Source organism: Triticum aestivum, chromosome 5B (assembly GCF_018294505.1).
Source record: "Triticum aestivum cultivar Chinese Spring chromosome 5B, IWGSC CS RefSeq v2.1, whole genome shotgun sequence".
In the NCBI taxonomy this organism is placed as follows: domain Eukaryota; kingdom Viridiplantae; phylum Streptophyta; class Magnoliopsida; order Poales; family Poaceae; genus Triticum; species Triticum aestivum.
In genome coordinates this window covers 623,038,624-623,056,857 of record NC_057807.1, presented here as the reverse complement: position 1 = coordinate 623,056,857, position 18,234 = coordinate 623,038,624, and the positions used below count along the sequence as shown (strand labels likewise).

Below are 18,234 nucleotides of genomic sequence, written 5' to 3'. Positions count from 1 at the left end.
TGAAGCTTTGTCCTCAGCAATTAAATAGTGTGCATCGAAATAAGTGTCCTTCCCGATCTAAAAGGAAGTTTGTCGCCTCTTATATATAGCATGTACTAAACCATGGGGAAGAATGAAAGAGCTCCTAAAATATGCATGCGCATGGTATTGCCCTACAGTAAACGACCGCGAGGGGACATCTTGAGAGAGTGCCAACTCGAGATGTACTGACCCAATCAATTGATAACAGGACCAAAGGCAGATACAAGGAATTTAGTAGGGGAGAGTCACAGGCCGGGATGCGGTTGAGGGATGGTGGAGACTGGGAAACTGAGGGTAGCAACCATCGAAGAAGCATCATGGCATATTTAAATTCCGTCCACATGCGGCTGCTCAGAAAGAGACAACAAACATTGATGAATCACTTGGATCAAACAACAAAGAATACTAGATTAAAGTCCAAGTGTAATAAAACATAAAGTTAGGTGAAATCAGAGGCACAAAATGATGGTAATGATGCACATAAAAAATGTGGTAAACATAAGGCAGAGTGCCAAACTTCTCTGATATATGAAGAGTAAAGCTTTATCCGATGAAATATCATCAGGCCTGTATAGCCTTCTTACACTGACTTTTGTTGATTCCAGATTAGCTTTACGAGATCCAGTAGCAGCATTGACAGTCTGCAAATGACATACCACATAGGGCTTTGGGCCCACATTTCTTCCAGACCTGTAGGTCCCACGACCCTCGACGGGATAGAAAAACTCAGGCTTGATATACAGGAAGTCGTGAACATTGTATGTCACATTCTTGAGGACAAAGCTGATCTTTCAGAGTATTTCGAACTCGTCACGAACCACTTCTCGCTCCTCACAAGAACTGCAAGCTCTAGTTCGGGCGCCCATTTTCTCATGAGGGAGAAAAAGGCACCTTTCTCGGGACAATACATGCTTTTGCAAATGAACTCCAATGGCAAACCCTTCTTCTTCTTATCCTCTGCCGAGGCCCTCTCCACCCTAATAACTTCCAATTGCTCTTTTTTGCACCTGTGCCCCGAGGGAATCAACTAGATATTGTTAGGCAATGATTCTCTCATGTCACGTACTTTGGACACTTAACAACCATTGTCACCTCTCATACATTTCCAGTATTGCCGAGGACAGTGTGTGAACCATTTTGCATAACTCTACCATGGATCATCTGTGTGCTATCATGTGTCTCATACATATACTAAAAAAAACACATGATGGCTTCTGCCGAATCACCTTTGAATGTGAGTGCCCCACCAACAGCAACACTAAGATCTCCAACTCTCACACTTCTGTACGGAGCTTCTCCAGATGGTGTTTTCCCAACTGTTTGACCTTCACATTATATTTCTTCACAAGCATATGATGATGTATTTCTAGACCGTGTTGATGGCGAGGTCCTCGAAACATGTTCCTCACCAACTTGAGCCTCCCCCTCAACATCATCTTCTTCATTTTCCTCTTGTTCCTCCTCAAATACCTTTTACTCATCATTCTCATCGCCCACCTTTGAATCCTCTGGGAAATGGGTTGCATAGCAATCACCAAATATCCTGCTGACCAACTTTGTGGTTGTCGCACGCATAAGATTTCGTTTGATATTGGGGCCATTTTTGCACTTTTGGGTTCAGGTTCTCTCCTCTCACCACTTGAGATTTATTCTTCATTGCTAGCTTTGTGTGCCCTCTTTCTTCAAACTTGTTGACAAGGCCTATGACGAAGGTGCACCATCGAATGGACTCATCTCGATAATTTGCGAACTGTTGAAGGACTATCTGTCCATGCACCACAACATATCTTCCCACAAGTGTTGCATCTGTTGAAATGAATGCATGGTGCCCTCTCTAAAATTCTGCTACTCTCTTGGTAACATCGGTGAAAGAAAGTTTTGAAGCGTGAGTTTGTTCTTTTAAGATGGCGATGATGTATACTGATAGCCAATCTTGCTGGTTAAAGGACAATGTCACACCATGACGCATACTGCTTTGTTGGCTGGAGTAACTTGTACCTAACATCATTGAAATTCATATGCAAGTTAGAGGGAGGTTTAATATCAAGGAATCACAAGGTTTCATGCATAAATAGAATGCAAATTTCAAAATATGATTAGATCTGAAATGCAAGGAAAGCAATTGTAGGATGTATTCATATAGTATACATAACGAATTAGAGCTGCAGGAGTACTTACCAAGCTATATATGTTGGTTCGAATAGATATGTAGATCATCGAGCCACAAAATTCTATAAGACATTACTTGATTGGACTTAGATAAATTGGAATCCCTTGATCTTCCTGGTCAGATTTACTCGAGGAAGAAGATAACTCTGCTGGCTCAGCTGTTGAATAGAAAGTACCATCATCGTCTCTCATACAACTAGACCAAAGATGACAGTATCATTTACAACACCTGGTTTAACAGGGATGAGCCCCAAACACATGAATCTGGAATCTGAATTATATAGTGCCCAATTGTTGAGTACTCTTACTGGCAGCATGCCATCTTCACTGTCAATCATGTACTCATCCATTTTTATATTGCATGGTGTATAGTATGCTGGTAATGGGTAGTCATTGGCAATCTCAACTTGACTGATCTAGATGTAGGCATTTTTAATTTTCTATGAACTCCCACTCTTGGCTCTCAGCTTCTTTATTTTTCACTCTTCCTCTTCTTACAATAACCTTGCTAGTTTCTCTTCTTCATCCTCGTTCTTGGTCATTCACCTGCACCTCCTTGCACCGCCCATCCTTGATCGTCAGAGTTCCATGTGAGGCCAAAGCTGCCGGCTTGCTGAATCCCATGCTAGATTTACACTCATTTGTTAGTGCCACAAGAGCAAGTAGTGTCGACAACATCTCATCATTGTTGTTTGCTGCATGATCCACTACAGTGAGCTAGTTATGTACGAACTCACCGATGGATACCACATAGTCCTTTCTCACTATTCAATTGAAGCCACAACTCGAACTAATGGAACGGACAACACCAGTAAGCAGGTCTCCTAGGCTTAGCAAAGGGTTGCCGCCGACCAATCTAGCTAGCTTCATGTCTTCGTGTAAACTTCAACACAAACATGAGCTTTCTGGCTGAAAAGATCAAAATGAGACCTGTAGCTTCTTGTGGACTTCACACATATATAGTCAGCTAGTTCTATTGAGAGCGAAATTACCACAACGCCTTCCTTATAGCCGGCATTGCTTATCTTCAGGTCCTGTACTTGTCAACCTAACTGCCTCTCTTTCCTCCTCAATTATGATTTCCTTGGTTGTGACAAGTGAATCTTCTTCAGATAAGTCAAATGCCTTCTCATTGAAATTCGAACAACCAACTTCTCTCTTTGATCTCTTGCAAACAACGGCATCGTGACTAATGTTGGTGGTAACATTGCTCTCCTCAATTATATTCTCATTGTTGCTTTTAGACTTTGTTTGGCGCCTCTTTGTTCCTAAAAGTGACAGAAATGTTGGACACATTTTTTGATAGAAATGTTAGACACATTTTTCAACAAAAATGTTGGACACATCGAAAGAACTGAATGCAGTGCAATTATGTATGCATGAGATGAATCCCATATATAAAAATATTAACATGGCAGTTTAACTACTCATTCTTTGATCAACTCAATATGATTATGCTCGCTTACTACACTCAGTGGCCTTGTAAAATATATTGTTGAATGATTATTCAATGCATGAGATGGAAAACGTACCAATAAATAACAATGGTGTCCCAATCCATAGTTTCATATACTACAACGCACATCAAAGTTAAAAATAATAATATTATGACCACTCCCATGTAATTTGCTATAACATGGAGAAGTTCACTGTTGCCGAAACTATAGCATTTCCGGGATTAAGTTTATCTAAAATTTCGGAACCAAAATAGCAAGGTAAGCACATATATCTGCAGTACCGGCAGAATGTGGAGAGTTTGACATAATTCCGCTGTAAAGTTTAGAATCCAGTAGATGTGTTAATTACAAGTTTAGATAAATGTAGCAACGAAATTATAAAATCAAGAGTTTAGCGTTACACCGCAAAACAACAATTCGTTAACACATTTTCAAACAAGCACATATATGGCAGAGCTACACCAGGTGAACGCAAAAAAATGATGGGGTGGAGAGGGGGGCAAAAAACTTACCTGGCCGGTTCAATCTACCTATCTCCACAAAGGCTAGATCACAATTCACCACGACAGAAACAAATACTCCTGCGCAACATAACCATAGATTAGACTATTAGAGAAATATGCTAATTAGAAGTTTAGATGCGAAAACACATATCTATGCAAAAATAACTAGACGCCACCATAAATCAAATAGAAGCACGTCCACCCAAATTTATACTACGCAAATACAATTAGCGATGCCACCATAAATCGAGCATAGAAGCTTCACCCAGATTCAAACCAAATAGGTGACGAGGCGTGACCATGCGTAAATCAAAAATAGAATCACAGTAAGCCAGATTCGAACCTAAAGGGGTGATGAAATGACAAGTACATAATGCGATAACTAGAAGTACAGCAACCAAGAGCAGATGGACAAAAATGGGGAGAGGCACCGATGCAACCTATGGGCAATTGGGCACTCAACTCCACATAAGAAAGCAATATCTATAGATCTGCAAGAAGCATCCATCAACTATCGGCTACGAGTTCAACAAAGGAGTGAGAGCTTAATTACCTTGGCGGTGCAATCTACATTAAACCCATTCATCGTCGCGCAAATGGCGCTCGCTCGTGCGTGCCATGTCGGCAAAGGCGCACTGTGCGTGCCAGCCAATGGCAAGGGAGCTAGGTTGCGTACTGGCTGTGTACGAGAGAGGGGGAAAGAAAACGCGTCATTTCATGGGTGGGGACAAAAGAGAGCAGTTCTTTTTTCCCAACTCAACCTCCTCTCCTTCTTTCCCATCCTGACCGGCGGCTAGGGTTCCGCCGGCGCCGCCACAGCCACAGCCACCGGCGCCATCCTTGCTTGTCCAGTGCTGGCCACTTGAGAAGGTGGGCGCCGTCTCCGTTGCCGTCACCGTCGCCGCCTCCGACATCGACCTCGACCTCGACCGTGTCTGCGGCAGCGGCAAGGACCTCCGCCTGTAGGTCTCCTTCTCGCCAAGCGAGCGCTCGGGATGAGCAGGTACTTCTCTTCTCCGGCCTTTTGGCAGTTGGGATCCTCTCTCTTCTCGCCGCGCCAAGGGTTGTCATCATTGCCACCCCTGCCCATCCCAGGATCTCAATCTCGAGCGGGGGACATATGCGGCCACGAGCAGCCGCCGGGGACGCCTCTGCATCGTCGGCGGTGGAATTAGGAGAGCAGCATGCGGCGATTCTGGTGGTCCTTCCTACCTTCGAAAACTTCCATATCCAAGCTCGTTTATGCTAGAAAGTGTTTACTGGAATGCATCTATTGCAACGGGTAAGTGTCTGACCTTGTAGCATCAAACAATTTGCTCTACGAACTGTGGATCAATCTAAACAATTAGAAATGAGAACAAAATTACTAACTGTAGCCCATTTGTGTATTTATTCATCAAGTTCAGTTTTGGAGATTATCACATATATTAGGTTTCCATTAATCTAGGTACAGTTTGCCAGTGCCACGCATTTCCTGTTACAGCCAGTTAATAATAGTATGTGAACTGGTTGAAATCATGGGACACTTGAGTCGTTTGTCTAACTAACACGGGTTAAATGACTGGTGTGTATCACATGCCTGATGGAGGAGACAGAAAATGCAACTCTTATGTTGCTATCCAATTTAGTGCAGAGCGATAATCCATCGATCTCAGAGTGACACAAGGCATAGTGGGGTGAACTTTTTATTAGAAGGAGATTAGCTAAATATTATTACGAAAGATCCTGCTCAAACATCCAGTTTCAGAAGAATGTACAACTGTAGGTAACCATGACGAGTCATCGATCTTCTACTGCCTTCCGCTCAATTTTGTTTGGACGGTGCATGATTCCTTTCATCGTGTCTTCAATAAACCAAAGAGTTACTAGAGTAGTTCTAATCAGGTGTAAACTAATTGTGCATCGAGTCTTCAATAAACCAGAGCAGTTTCTACATACTACACATATCTAATAGTATTTGCTAATACTTGAATACCTTCTGACTGGATCGATTTGCAAGGAGACTCGATTGATTCTAATCATATACGGTGCACTTGTTCCATGGAGTAGCGACGGAGAGCAAGCGAGAGGGTTTAGTTCAGTTGAATCTGGGCATGCTTTTAGACTTACAATCGATCTTGATTTCCTCCTGATGCCTGTATCTGCATATGTGCAGCACATGCAAAGTTGGCCGACAAGAGCCAGCTCGATGAGGGCTTCCATTGAAAACATATATCTAATCTTATATTTAATCTGGATCTGATAGGAAAATGGTCAAAGGTTTGCTTTCTTTCAACATATTTTCTTTTACAACTAAATAGTAGATAATATTAAAAGCCACAAGATGCAAGCACTAGTGCAGAACTGGGCAATAGCACCGGTTCGTAAGACCCTTTAGTGCCGGTTCCATAACCGGCACTAAAGTGTGGGCACTAAAGGCCCCCCCCTTTAGTACCGGTTCAGCACGAACCGGTGCTAAAGGGAAACCACGTGGCACGAGCCAGCTCCAGGGGCCTGGAGCCCTTTAGTACCGGTTGGTAAGACCAACCGGTACTATAAGGTTTGGGGGGTTTTAGTTTTATGATTTATTTTTCATTTAATTTTGTGTTTCCATTTTAATTCTTTTTCGTTTGCTGGTATTTTACGATACTACACATTGTACACGTTATGCATATATATATATATATATATATATATATATATATATATATAATAGAATTTCTAGTAGAACCAATCATGCATATATATATCATCAATGTCTCACAAACCATCATATTAATTAATTCACACATACACACATGTATAGCTATATACAATTTCTCCTACATATGCATGTTGCCTTCGGAGCCAGTGGCATTATAGCCTAATTGGTGCCTTCGGAGCACGATGACAATTGGAAGTGGTTTTCATGGGGGCGGTAGCGGGTAATAGTATTCTCCCTTCGGATTTATGACCTGGTCGAGCAAAAATCCCGCTATTTCCTCTTGAAGTGCTTCTACGCGCTCCGTTTCTAGGAGCTTCGCCCGCACCTCTCTGAACTGTTAAGAAGGAGATCAATATGCATGTGTATTAGTTGTGTGACTAGATATCGATAATGGTGTAAAAATTGTGAATAGTGTTTTGACAAGCGTACCCATTCCTGTCTTTGAGATCTGCTCCTTTCGGACGCCATCATGCGAATGTTCTCGCAAACGCAGAATGCACACAGATCAGTCCCCTGCGCCTGCTTCAGGGCCTTTACGAGAATGGAATTTGATCAGATAATAATTAATCAAGCATGATAATTAAAGAGATGGCAGCTAGCTAGCTAGCTAGTACTACTTAATTACTTACCTTGGGTCTTCCCCATTTAAGCTTTTCTTTCCATTCGCCGTCCGTGACCCTGATGAACCTTGCCCAAGCCCTGCCCGCCGACAAAGAAAATGAATAAAGGGGTTATTAAATAGTTCATATCATGAAATGACGAACTAAATAGGCCGAGATATATAGTTAATAATGATTGAAATTACCTGTTGACTATCCCAAACAAGATGTTATAGTCAGTTTTTTCTTTGAGTAGTGAGTCCAGTATTTCAACTGTTCCGGCGTCAACTTTAATGATACACAAGACCCAGTGATATCTGCATGCACACACGTTTGCATGTCTTAATTAAGCGGGCATATGTAAGCAAAAACATGTAGCTAGCTAGTAGGCAAAAACAGAGAATTTGTAGTACAAGACAGTGTGACTCACTGGAAGTTGTAAGGAAGTAGTATATCTTCATTGTATTTGAGGCGCTTCAAGAACTCTAGCATGCTGTCCTCTACGGCCTTTTGATGACGTTCATCTATTTTCCATGTGTATTCATTAACGGTGTTTGGGTCAATGAACCCAATGCCATAGCGTCCACCTTTTCTCATTTCATACATCTTCATCCTGCATATAATACCACAGAAAAGAATATAGTGAGGATAATTACAGGTAATGATTGATCAAAAGGATCACTACAGCTAGCTTGAGACTTAAATTACAGAAAGAAATCACTTACAGACAATAGCAACTGACGATAGATTTGTCGAGTGCGTCTTGATTGTATAACTGAAACAGTTCAGAATACTCAACGGACACAGCTTTCTCATGGTAGTAATGCTCCTCCTTGACATTCACCATGAGGGACAATCGATCGGAAATCTTGGTAATGTTCATGTACCATTGATGCAATTCATACATTCTCGTTGGGAGGTTCTTGACCTTGTCTGGCTCGACCAAAGGTTGGCCCCGGACATATTTCCGTTTTATTTCATCCTCTCTAAGCACAGGCATGGGCTCGATCTCGAGGAGTTGTCCAACAGTGATTTTGAGAACTTCAGCCTGCATTATATGCTCCTCCGTTATTACCACATTGCCCACCTCAGGAACGTAAACTGTTTGCCCACAATAATATTGGGCGCGCGTACTGTCACGTGTTGTTGGCACAACAAGCGAGGGGATCGATTGCGCCGCCTGTTCTCCCAGCTGGGGAATGGTTTTCCCGCATTTTTTGACAGCTGCTTCTTGTTTGCTCGATCCCGAGCTCGCCTCCTTACGTACACGTGCTCGATTTAACTTCCTGATGTGGCGCTCATAGTCTGTGTCAACAGGCTTGGGAGCTGGTGGTTGAGCCATACGAATGAAGTGGTCAATCGTTTCCTCAGGCACTTTCTCCCTTGGCGGCGTTGGCGGTTTCGGTGCAAAATGGGCTTCCACCTCGGACTTCGATATGGCTGCGATTTCCTCCTCGGACCTGTCATAAGCCCTCTGCGGAAGAGGCGTGAGGCTTGGACCATATTTATATCGCTTGCCTCCGCCTGTACTTCCTGTACTACCTCGACTCGTACCGCTACGCACCATAGCTGCGGGGTGTCTCTTCTGTGATTGCTGAGGCGGCGGAGACGGCTGACGGGGCTGAGTTGGACGAGGAGGAGTGGCCGCCTGAAGCTGTGCCGGACTTGGAGGAGGAGTGGCCTGAGGTTGTGCCGGACTTGGAGGAGGAGTGGATGTCTGACGCTGTGGCGGACTTGGAGGAGGAGGAGTGGCCTGACACTTTGCCGGACTTGGTGGACTTGCAGGAGCGGGAGACTGCTGACTCGGTGGCGGACTTCGACGAGGAGTCGGCTGACGCGGTGTCGGTGGCCTTCGAAAGATGATGCAATCCTTTTTCCATAGGATGATACGATGTTTGGCGTCTCCGAGAAAGCGCTCGTCGTCACCTCCAGGATAGTCAAGCTCTAGCTCCGAATATGGGTCCACCACCTCATCAACCAAGACACGAGCATAGCCCGCTGGAATCGGGTTGCAATGGAAGGTTGCCTCGGGGGGATTTGTAAAAGCAACGGCGTCCGCCACCTTCATGGATATGTTCTTCATTTTGACGTGTAGCTCGCAGCTAGTGTTCTCCGTGATGTCATCCACGGGGTATCTACCCAGCATTGCGTCGTCCGGGGCGGAACCCACGCTGCTTCTCGGCATGGATGGGGCGGTGCTATCCAATGCTGGATCATTCGCTAGCTGCTGCAGCTGCTGAGACCCCCTTTGCTGGGTAAGTGAGTCGATCTGCTCCTGCTGCCGCTGGAATTTGACTACCAATTCCGCTTGACTTGCTTCTAGGCCTTGAAGGCGTTCATAGTCCCGCTTCCTCTGCTCCTCCTCCATCTTCCTCTTCTTCTCCTCCGCAATCTTCTTTCTCGCACGGGTTCTGTAGTCGGTGTTCCAGTCTGAGAACCCCTCATACCACGGAATAGCGCCCTTGCCTCGTGTTCTTCCCGGGTGTTCAGGATTTCCCAGGGCACGCGTAAGCTCGTCGTTCTCTCTGTTGGGCTGGAACACCCCCGATCGTGCCTCTTCTATTGCAACAAGTATCGCATCGTCGGCTCCCTTCAGACTTGCCCTCGTCGAAACATTGCCTGTCTTCGGGTCCAACTCCCCCCCATGCGCATAGAACCAAGTCCTGACCCTGGGGGGCCAGCTCTTAGTAACCGGAGTGGCACCTGCATCCTCCATCTCTTTCTCAGACTTATCCCACTTAGGCATTGCCACCGCATAGCCACCTGGCCCCAGCTTATGGAACTTATCCTTTTTTCGGCATTCTTCTTGTTTATTCTCGACCGTTCCTTAGCTAATTCCGAATCCTTGAATTTCACGAAATCGTCCCAATGAGCACGTTGGTTCTCTAGTGTTCCCTCGAATACTGGAGTCTTCCTTCCTCCCTTGACGTACTTGTCCCATTCACGATTCTTGTGGTTCTTGAATGCAACCGCCATCTTCCTAAGAGCAGCGTCCTTGACTTTCTGCACATCTGCTTCTGTGAAATGATCTGGTAGGGTGAAATGTTCCATGAGAGTATCCCAAAGCAGATCTTTTTGATTCTTGTCGACAAAAGTAACATCTGGACGTGGAGCAGCGTCCTCTTTGCCTTTTTGTCTTTTGTCTTTTGCTGGCTCTCTCCATTCTTGAAGGGAGATCGGGAGTTGGTCCTTCACAAGAACTCCGCACTGACGAATGAACTTGTCCGCAATCTTCTTAGGCGCTAATGGTTCGCCATTAGGTCTGACTGCCTCGATATTGTACTTTACGCCCTCCTTCAACTTTTTGTTCGGGCCTCGTTTCGTCCTTTTGCCTGAAGATTTGCTCGATCCGGATGGCTGAAAGAACAAAGATCGATTCGTTAATATATCTTCAAGTCATTTAAAACATGTGATGATCACCAGATACCTGCTTATATAAATATATATACCTCGCCGGTCTTTGTTGTTTCAGGATCAACATGTTCTTCGTCATCGTCATAATCGTAGTTCATGACTTCATCAATTCGGTCGTCGCGATCGAATATCATATCACCCTCTCCGGTGTTGTTTAGAAATTCGGAGCCGTCATAATCTTCTTCATTCTGATCATCATCTGGCCCGCGTATCATATCGAACATGGTCTGTTCTCCCTCTCTGTCGGTATTGTCTGCCATAGCTTTTATTTAACTAATTCAAAAGAAATATAAAACAATTTAGTATTCAAATTACATCGTCTCGAATAATAGATATAATCTCGAATACTTCGTCTAGAATAATAGATATAATCTCGAATACATCGTCTCGAATAATATATAATATTGAATAGTACATCACTGGCTAGCTAATTAAAGATCGAATACTACAGAAGAATCTAGGACACTCGCGGTTCCTGCGGCGCGGGCGGTGGACACCCAAAGAGAAGGAACCCTCACAGGATCATAGCTGAAGTGAGATCCCCGAAGATACTGCCAGGTATTGGAGAACCTGCCGCCCTCTAACGCAACCATGTAGCGATGGACGTGCTCGTCCTCCTCCCTGACACGGCGACGTACCACCTCCGGCGGGGCCGGGTCCCTCCGCACCGAAACTGGCCCACGCGAACGCCACCAAACGAGATCAGGGTCGACGACGGGACCCGGGGCCGGGTTCCTCATCAAGCGGCGCGCCCCTCCAGGCAGCACCTCCCAGTGCCAGCCCGGCGGAGCCCAGTCCCGGACATGGGTCGGCTGGACGTCGTCGCGGACGGGTCGACGGCGAGGATGCGGGCCGGGCATCGTCGAGAACAAATACTAGCTATATGCCCGCAAAAAGTAATATTTTTTAATGATTGGATTTTGATAACTAAAATTTCTAACATTTCTACTATTTCAAAAATCTATATACTATTTCATACTAATTAAGCATCTAACACTAAAAACAGAAAACACAACTTCTATACATCCATTAAAAAACTGAAAAACAACATTATATAAAAAATTTCCATACTAATTAAACACTAATTATATCCATCTAACATGCATTCATACATATATAATAGTGAAAAAATAATAATCTAAATAATCTAAACTAATTAAACATACAAAATACGTATATACTAATTAAACACTAAATAATCTAAACTAATTAAACATACAAAATACATATGTACGTGTGTGTGTGTGTGTTCATGCATGCTTGTGTGTGTGTGTATGGGCTCGGGGAGGGGCGGCGCCCATGGTGGCCGCCGGGGGCGAGGGAGAGGGGTTAGAGGGGGAGAGCTCACAGCGGGCGACGGCAACGGGGAGGCGACGGCGAGGCGACGGCCGGGGCGGCGACGGCGGGGACGGCGCGACGAGGACGGGGACGGCGCGACGGGGACGGGGGCAGCGACGGGGACGGGGGCGGCGACGGAGACGAGCGGCGACAGAGACGATCAAGGGCGGCGGCGACGGCGACGGAGATGGAAACAGAGGAACAAACAGAGAGGGAAGCTGAAATTTTCGTAGTTGTTGTATATATAGAAGGCACCTTTAGTACCGGTTGGAGCCACCAACCGGTACTAAAGGCCTGTTTTGGCCAGGCCAAGCGGCGGGAAGCGACCCCCTTTAGTACCGGGTGGTGGCACAAACCGGTACTAAAGGCCCCCCCTTTAGTACCGGTTGGTGGCTCCACCGGTACTAAAGGGCCTCGCGCTGCCACCCCAAAGTTTAGTCCCACCTCGCCGGGCGAAGGGCAGCCGCACTGCTTTATAAACCCAGCCACGGCTACCACTTCGAACTCCTCTATATAGCTAGCAGGCTTGTGGGCCTAAACTCTGCGCGCTGCCCTGTGAGTCTGCTGGGCCTTTAAGGCCTGTAATTACACACCTGTGGCCTATCAGGCCCACAGGGCAGCGCCCCAATTTTTTTATAGTTTTTTCTTTTCTGCTTTATTTTCTTCTATTTATTTTTGCGTAGTTTTTTGTATAGTTTTTTCTTTTCTGTTATATTTATTTTCTTCTATTTATTTGTGAGTAGTTTTTCATCTAGTTTGCCAAAATTCAACATTTTCAGAGTTCATTTTGTAGTGATTTTCAATTTCACGGTCATTTTGTAAACGATTGAAAAATAGCAAATATAATTTTTTTCTTTTCTGCTTTATTTTTTCTTCTATTTATTTCTGAGTAGTTTTTTCTTTTCTGCTATATTTATTTTCTTCTATTTATTTTTGAGTAGTTTTTTATATAGTTTTTTTCTTTTCAGCTATAGTTTTTCTTTCTTTTCTGCTATTTTTTCTGTTAGTGCCCGTAGTTTTCAAATTTGAATAGTTTAAATTTTGAATTATTTGAAATTAGTGTGAATTTGTTTGCACATAAAATTTCTTCGCGTTTCAAATGCCAAAACACATAACTACCCTAACTATTACAGAGATTCCCCTCTCGGTGCGAAACACAGAAGAAAGTGATGATAGCTAGTGAAGCCGATCACATCCCAGATCTTTGGGTGTGAAACTTTTTCTTCGCGTGTGTCCCTTTGCGCCGTAACCATGGAAAATCTTCATCATTTAACGGGATGCTCGGGTCAATATTCACTGTGAATGGAGCAATTTCATCAAACTTTTCATAATCTTCTGACTTGTCTGTCTTGTCATCCACTCCCACGATGTTTCTCTTCCCAGAAAGAACTATGTGCCGCTTTGGCTCATCGTACGATGCATTCGCTTCCTTATCTTTTCTTTTTCTTGGCTTGGTAGACATGTCCTTCACATAGAAAACCTGTGCCACATCATTGGCTAGGACGAATGGTTCGTCTGCATACGCAAGATTGTTGAGATCCACTGTTGTCATTCCGTACTGCGGGTCTTCCGTTACCCCGCCTCGTGTCATATTGACCCATTTGCACCGAAACAAAGGGACCTTTAAACCACGTCGATAGTCAAGTTCCCATATGTCCTGTATATAACCATAATATGTTTCCTTTCCCGTCTTGGTTTCTGCATCAAAGCGGACACCACTGTTTTGGTTGGTGCTCTTCTTATCTTGGGCGATCGTGTAAAATGTATTACCATTTATCTCGTACCCTTTGAAAGTCATTATATTCGAAGATGGTAACTGGGACAGCAAGTACAGGTCATCTTCAATAGAGGTGTCATGCATGGTACGTGTCTGCAACCAGCTGGCGAAACTCCTGGTTTGTTCACGTGTAATCCAGTCATCAGACCGCTCCGGGTGTTTGGAGCGTAGCAAATTCTTGTGTTCATCCATATACGGAGCCACCAAGGCGGAATTCTGTAGAACTGTGTAGTGTGCTTCAGTGAGAGAATGTCCGTCCATACATATTATTTGTTCCCCTCCTAGCGTGCCTTTTCCATCCAGTCTGCCCTTATGCCGCGATTCAGGAACACCAATCGGCTTAAGGTCAGGAATAAAGTCAATACAAAACTCAATGACCTCCTCATTTTGATGGCCCTTGGAGATGCTTCCTTCTGGCCTAGCACGGTTATGAACATATTTCTTTAAGACTCCCATGAACCTCTCAAAGGGGAACATATTGTGTAGAAATACAGGACCCAAAACGTTAATCTCTTCGCACAGGTGAACTAGGACGTGTGTCATGATGTTGAAGAAGGATGGTGGGAACACCAACTCGAAACTGACAAGACATTGCACCAAATCATTCTGTAACCTTGGTATGATTTCTGGATCGATTACCTTCTGAGAGATTGCATTGAGAAATGCACATAGCTTCACAATGGCTAATCGAACGTTTTCCGGTAGAAGCCCCCTCAATGCAACCGGAAGCAGTTGCGTCATAATCACGTGGCAGTCATGAGACTTTAGGTTCTGGAACTTTTTCTCTGCCATGTTTATTATTCCCTTTATATTCGACGAGAAGCCAGACGGTACCTTAATACTGAGCAGGCATTCAAAGAAGATTTCCTTCTCTTCTTTGGTAAGAGCGTAGCTTGCATGACCCTGATGTATGCCGTCTTCTCCGTGCATACGTTGCTGGTCCTCCCGTGCCTCAGGTGTATCTTTTGTCTTCCCATACACGCCCAAGAAGCCAAGCAGGGTCACGCAAAGATTCTTCGTCACGTGCATCACGTCGATTGCGGAGCGGACCTCTAGGTCTTTCCAATATGGCAGGTCCCAAAATATAGATTTCTTCTTCCACATGGGTGCGCGTCCGTCAGCGTCCTTTGGAACAGGTTGTCCGCCAGGACCCTTTCCAAATATCACCTTCAAATCCTTGACCATATCATGTACATCAGCACCAGTACGGTGGCGAGGCTTCGTCCGGTGATCCGCCTCACCTTTGAAATGCTTGCCTTTCTTTCTTACGGGATGCCTGCTCGGAAGAAATCGACGATGTCCCAGGTACACATTCTTCTTACAACTATTCAAATATATACTGTCGGTATCATCCAAACAGTGCGTGCATCCGTGGTATCCCTTGTTTGTCTGTCCTGAAAGGTTACTGAGAGCAGGCCAATCATTGATGGTCACGAACAGCAATGCCTTTAGGTCAAATTCTTCCTGTTTGTGCTCATCCCATGCACGTACACCTGTTCCATTCCACAGTTGTAAGAGTTCTTCAACTAATGGCCTTAGGTACACATCAATGTCGTTGCCGGGTTGTTTAGGGCCTTGGATGAGCACTGGCATCATAATGAACTTCCGCTTCATGCACAACCAAGGAGGAAGGTTATACAAACATAGAGTCACAGGCCAGGTGCTATGGTTGCTGCTCTGCTCCCCAAAAGGATTAATGCCATCTGCGCTTAGACCAAACCATACGCTCCTTGCGTCATCTGCAAACTCCTTCCCGTACTTTCTTTCGATTTTTCTCCACTGCGACCCGTCAGCGGGTACTCTCAACTTTCCGTCTTTCTTACGGTCTTCTCTGTGCCATCGCATCGCCTTGGCATGCTCTTTGTTTTGGAACAAACGTTTCAACCGTGGTATTATAGGAGAATACCACATCACCTTGGCAGGAATCTTCTTCCTGGGGCGCTCGCCCTCGACATCACCATGCTCATCGCGGCTGATCTTATAGCGCAATGCACCACATACCGGGCAAGCGTTCAAATCCTCGTACTCACCGCGGTAGAGGATGCAATCATTAGGGCATGCATGTATCTTCTGCACCTCTAACCCTAGAGGGCAGACAACCTTCTTTGCTTCGTACGTACTCTCGGGCAATTCGTTGTCCTTTGGAAGCATATCCTTTATCATTACCAGCAACTTTCCAAATCCCTTGTCAGATACACCATTCTCTGCCTTCCATTGCAGCAATTCCAGTGTGGTGCCCAGCTTTTTCTTGTCACCTACGCAATTCGGGTACAACAATTTTTTGTGATCCTCTAACATGCGCTGCAACTTCTTCTTCTCCAAATCACTTGCGCAGTTTCTCTTTGCATCGGCAATGGCCCGACCTAGATCATCAACGGGCTCATCTGATGCCTCTTCTTCAGCTTCTTCCCGCATTGCCGGCTCAGCTTCTTCCCGCATTACCGGCTCAGCTTCTTCCCCCATTGTTGTATCATCGTATTCAGGGAACCCATGGCCAGGATAGCTGTCGTCGTCCTCTTCTTCTTCATTGTCTTCCATCATAACCCCTCTTTCTCCGTGCTTGGTCCAAACATTATAGTGGGGCATGAAACCGGACTCAAACAGGTGGACGTGAATGGTTCTTGACGTAGAGTAATTGCGACCATTCTTACAGCCAGCACATGGACAAGGCATAAAACCATCCGCCCGCTTGTTTGCCTCAGCCGCAAGCAGAAAAGTATGCACGCCCTCAACGAACTGGGGAGAGCATCGGTCATCGTACATCCATTGCCGGCTCATCTTCATTACACAACACCGAATAGACCAAATTAATACAAGTTCATACATAAAGTTCATACAACACTTAAATGCAACAAACAAATAACTCTCTAGCTAAAGCATTTAAATGCAACAACAAATGCGATCAAGATCGCAACTAAGGTAACAATTGATCCAACAGCATAATGATACCAAGCCTCACTATCGATGGCATATTTTCTAATCTTTCTAATCTTCAAGCGCATTTTCTCCTTCTTGATCTTGTGATCATCGACGACATCGGCAACATGCAACTCCAATTCCATCTTCTCCCCCTCAATTCTTTTCAATTTTTCTTTCAAGTACTCGTTTTCTCTTTCAACTAAATTTAACCTCTCGACAATAGGGTCGGTTGGAATTTCCGGTTCACATACCTCCTAGATAAAAATATCTATGTCAACTTGATGGGCATAATTTGTCATAAACACGAAATGCAACAAATAGTTTTAAAAGAGAATATACCACATCCGAATCATAACAAGGACGAGGGCCGACGGGGACGGATATCAAAACCATGGCACTATGTATAACAAATAACGTACGGGTAAGATAATTATTATACGAGTAACTATATATCCAAATCACACAAACATCAATTTTTTATATAAAATTTCATGAACAAGAGGCTCACCACAAGGTGGTGCCGGCGACGGGACGGTGCGGGCGATCGACGGTGGTTACGACGGAGATTTAGAAGGCACTAAGTAAACCACACCTACATATGCAAACTAAGTTTTATTTTAACCTCAAATTGCATATAAATCAAATACTAGCACATATATATATATTTCCTCCCAAATTACTAAACTCACAAATTAATAACTATATAAAGCATTGCAAGAGCTAATCTAGCAATGAGAGATGAAAGGACAAAGTTGCTAACCTTTGTGATCATTTGAATGGATGGGGGCCTTCAAATCTTGACAAATTTTGGGCAAAATGTGTGATGAGCTCGAGAGGAAGAGGGGAAGAACAGAGAGGGGAGGGGAAAGGGGAAGAACAGAGCGAGCTCGGGTGGACGAAGGGTTTATGTAGGACGACCTTTAGTACCGGTTCGTGCCAAGAACCGGTACTAAAGGTGCTGGAGGGGGCCCAGACTGACAACATCCTGCCACCACTCTCATTAGTACCGGTTCGTGGCACGAACCGGTGCTAAAGGTTAGCCACGAACCGGTACTAATGAGAGCGGCCCGGCTAGCCGTTGGAACCGGCACTAATGTATACATTTGTGCCGGCTCAATACAAACCGGCACTAATGTGCTTCACGTTTGACCCTTTTTCTACTAGTGGGGCCTGCAAATCTTGAAAAATTTGGGGCAAATTTTGTGATGAACTCGAGAGGAAGAAGGGAAGAACACAGGAGAGGGAGAGGGGAAAGGGGGAAGAACAGAGTGCGGGTGGACGAAGGGTTTATATAGGACGACCTTTAGTACCGGTTCGTGCCACGAACCGGTACTAAAGGTGCTGGAAAGGCCCC

General features: G+C 44.8%; 1 pseudogene; it reads right to left on the bottom strand.

Moving 5' to 3' along the window:
• Positions 1 to 1,212: 1,212 nt before the first annotated feature.
• Positions 1,213 to 18,234, bottom strand: part of LOC123115119 (DNA (cytosine-5)-methyltransferase 1A-like) — a 29,325-nt pseudogene continuing 12,303 nt past the window's right edge.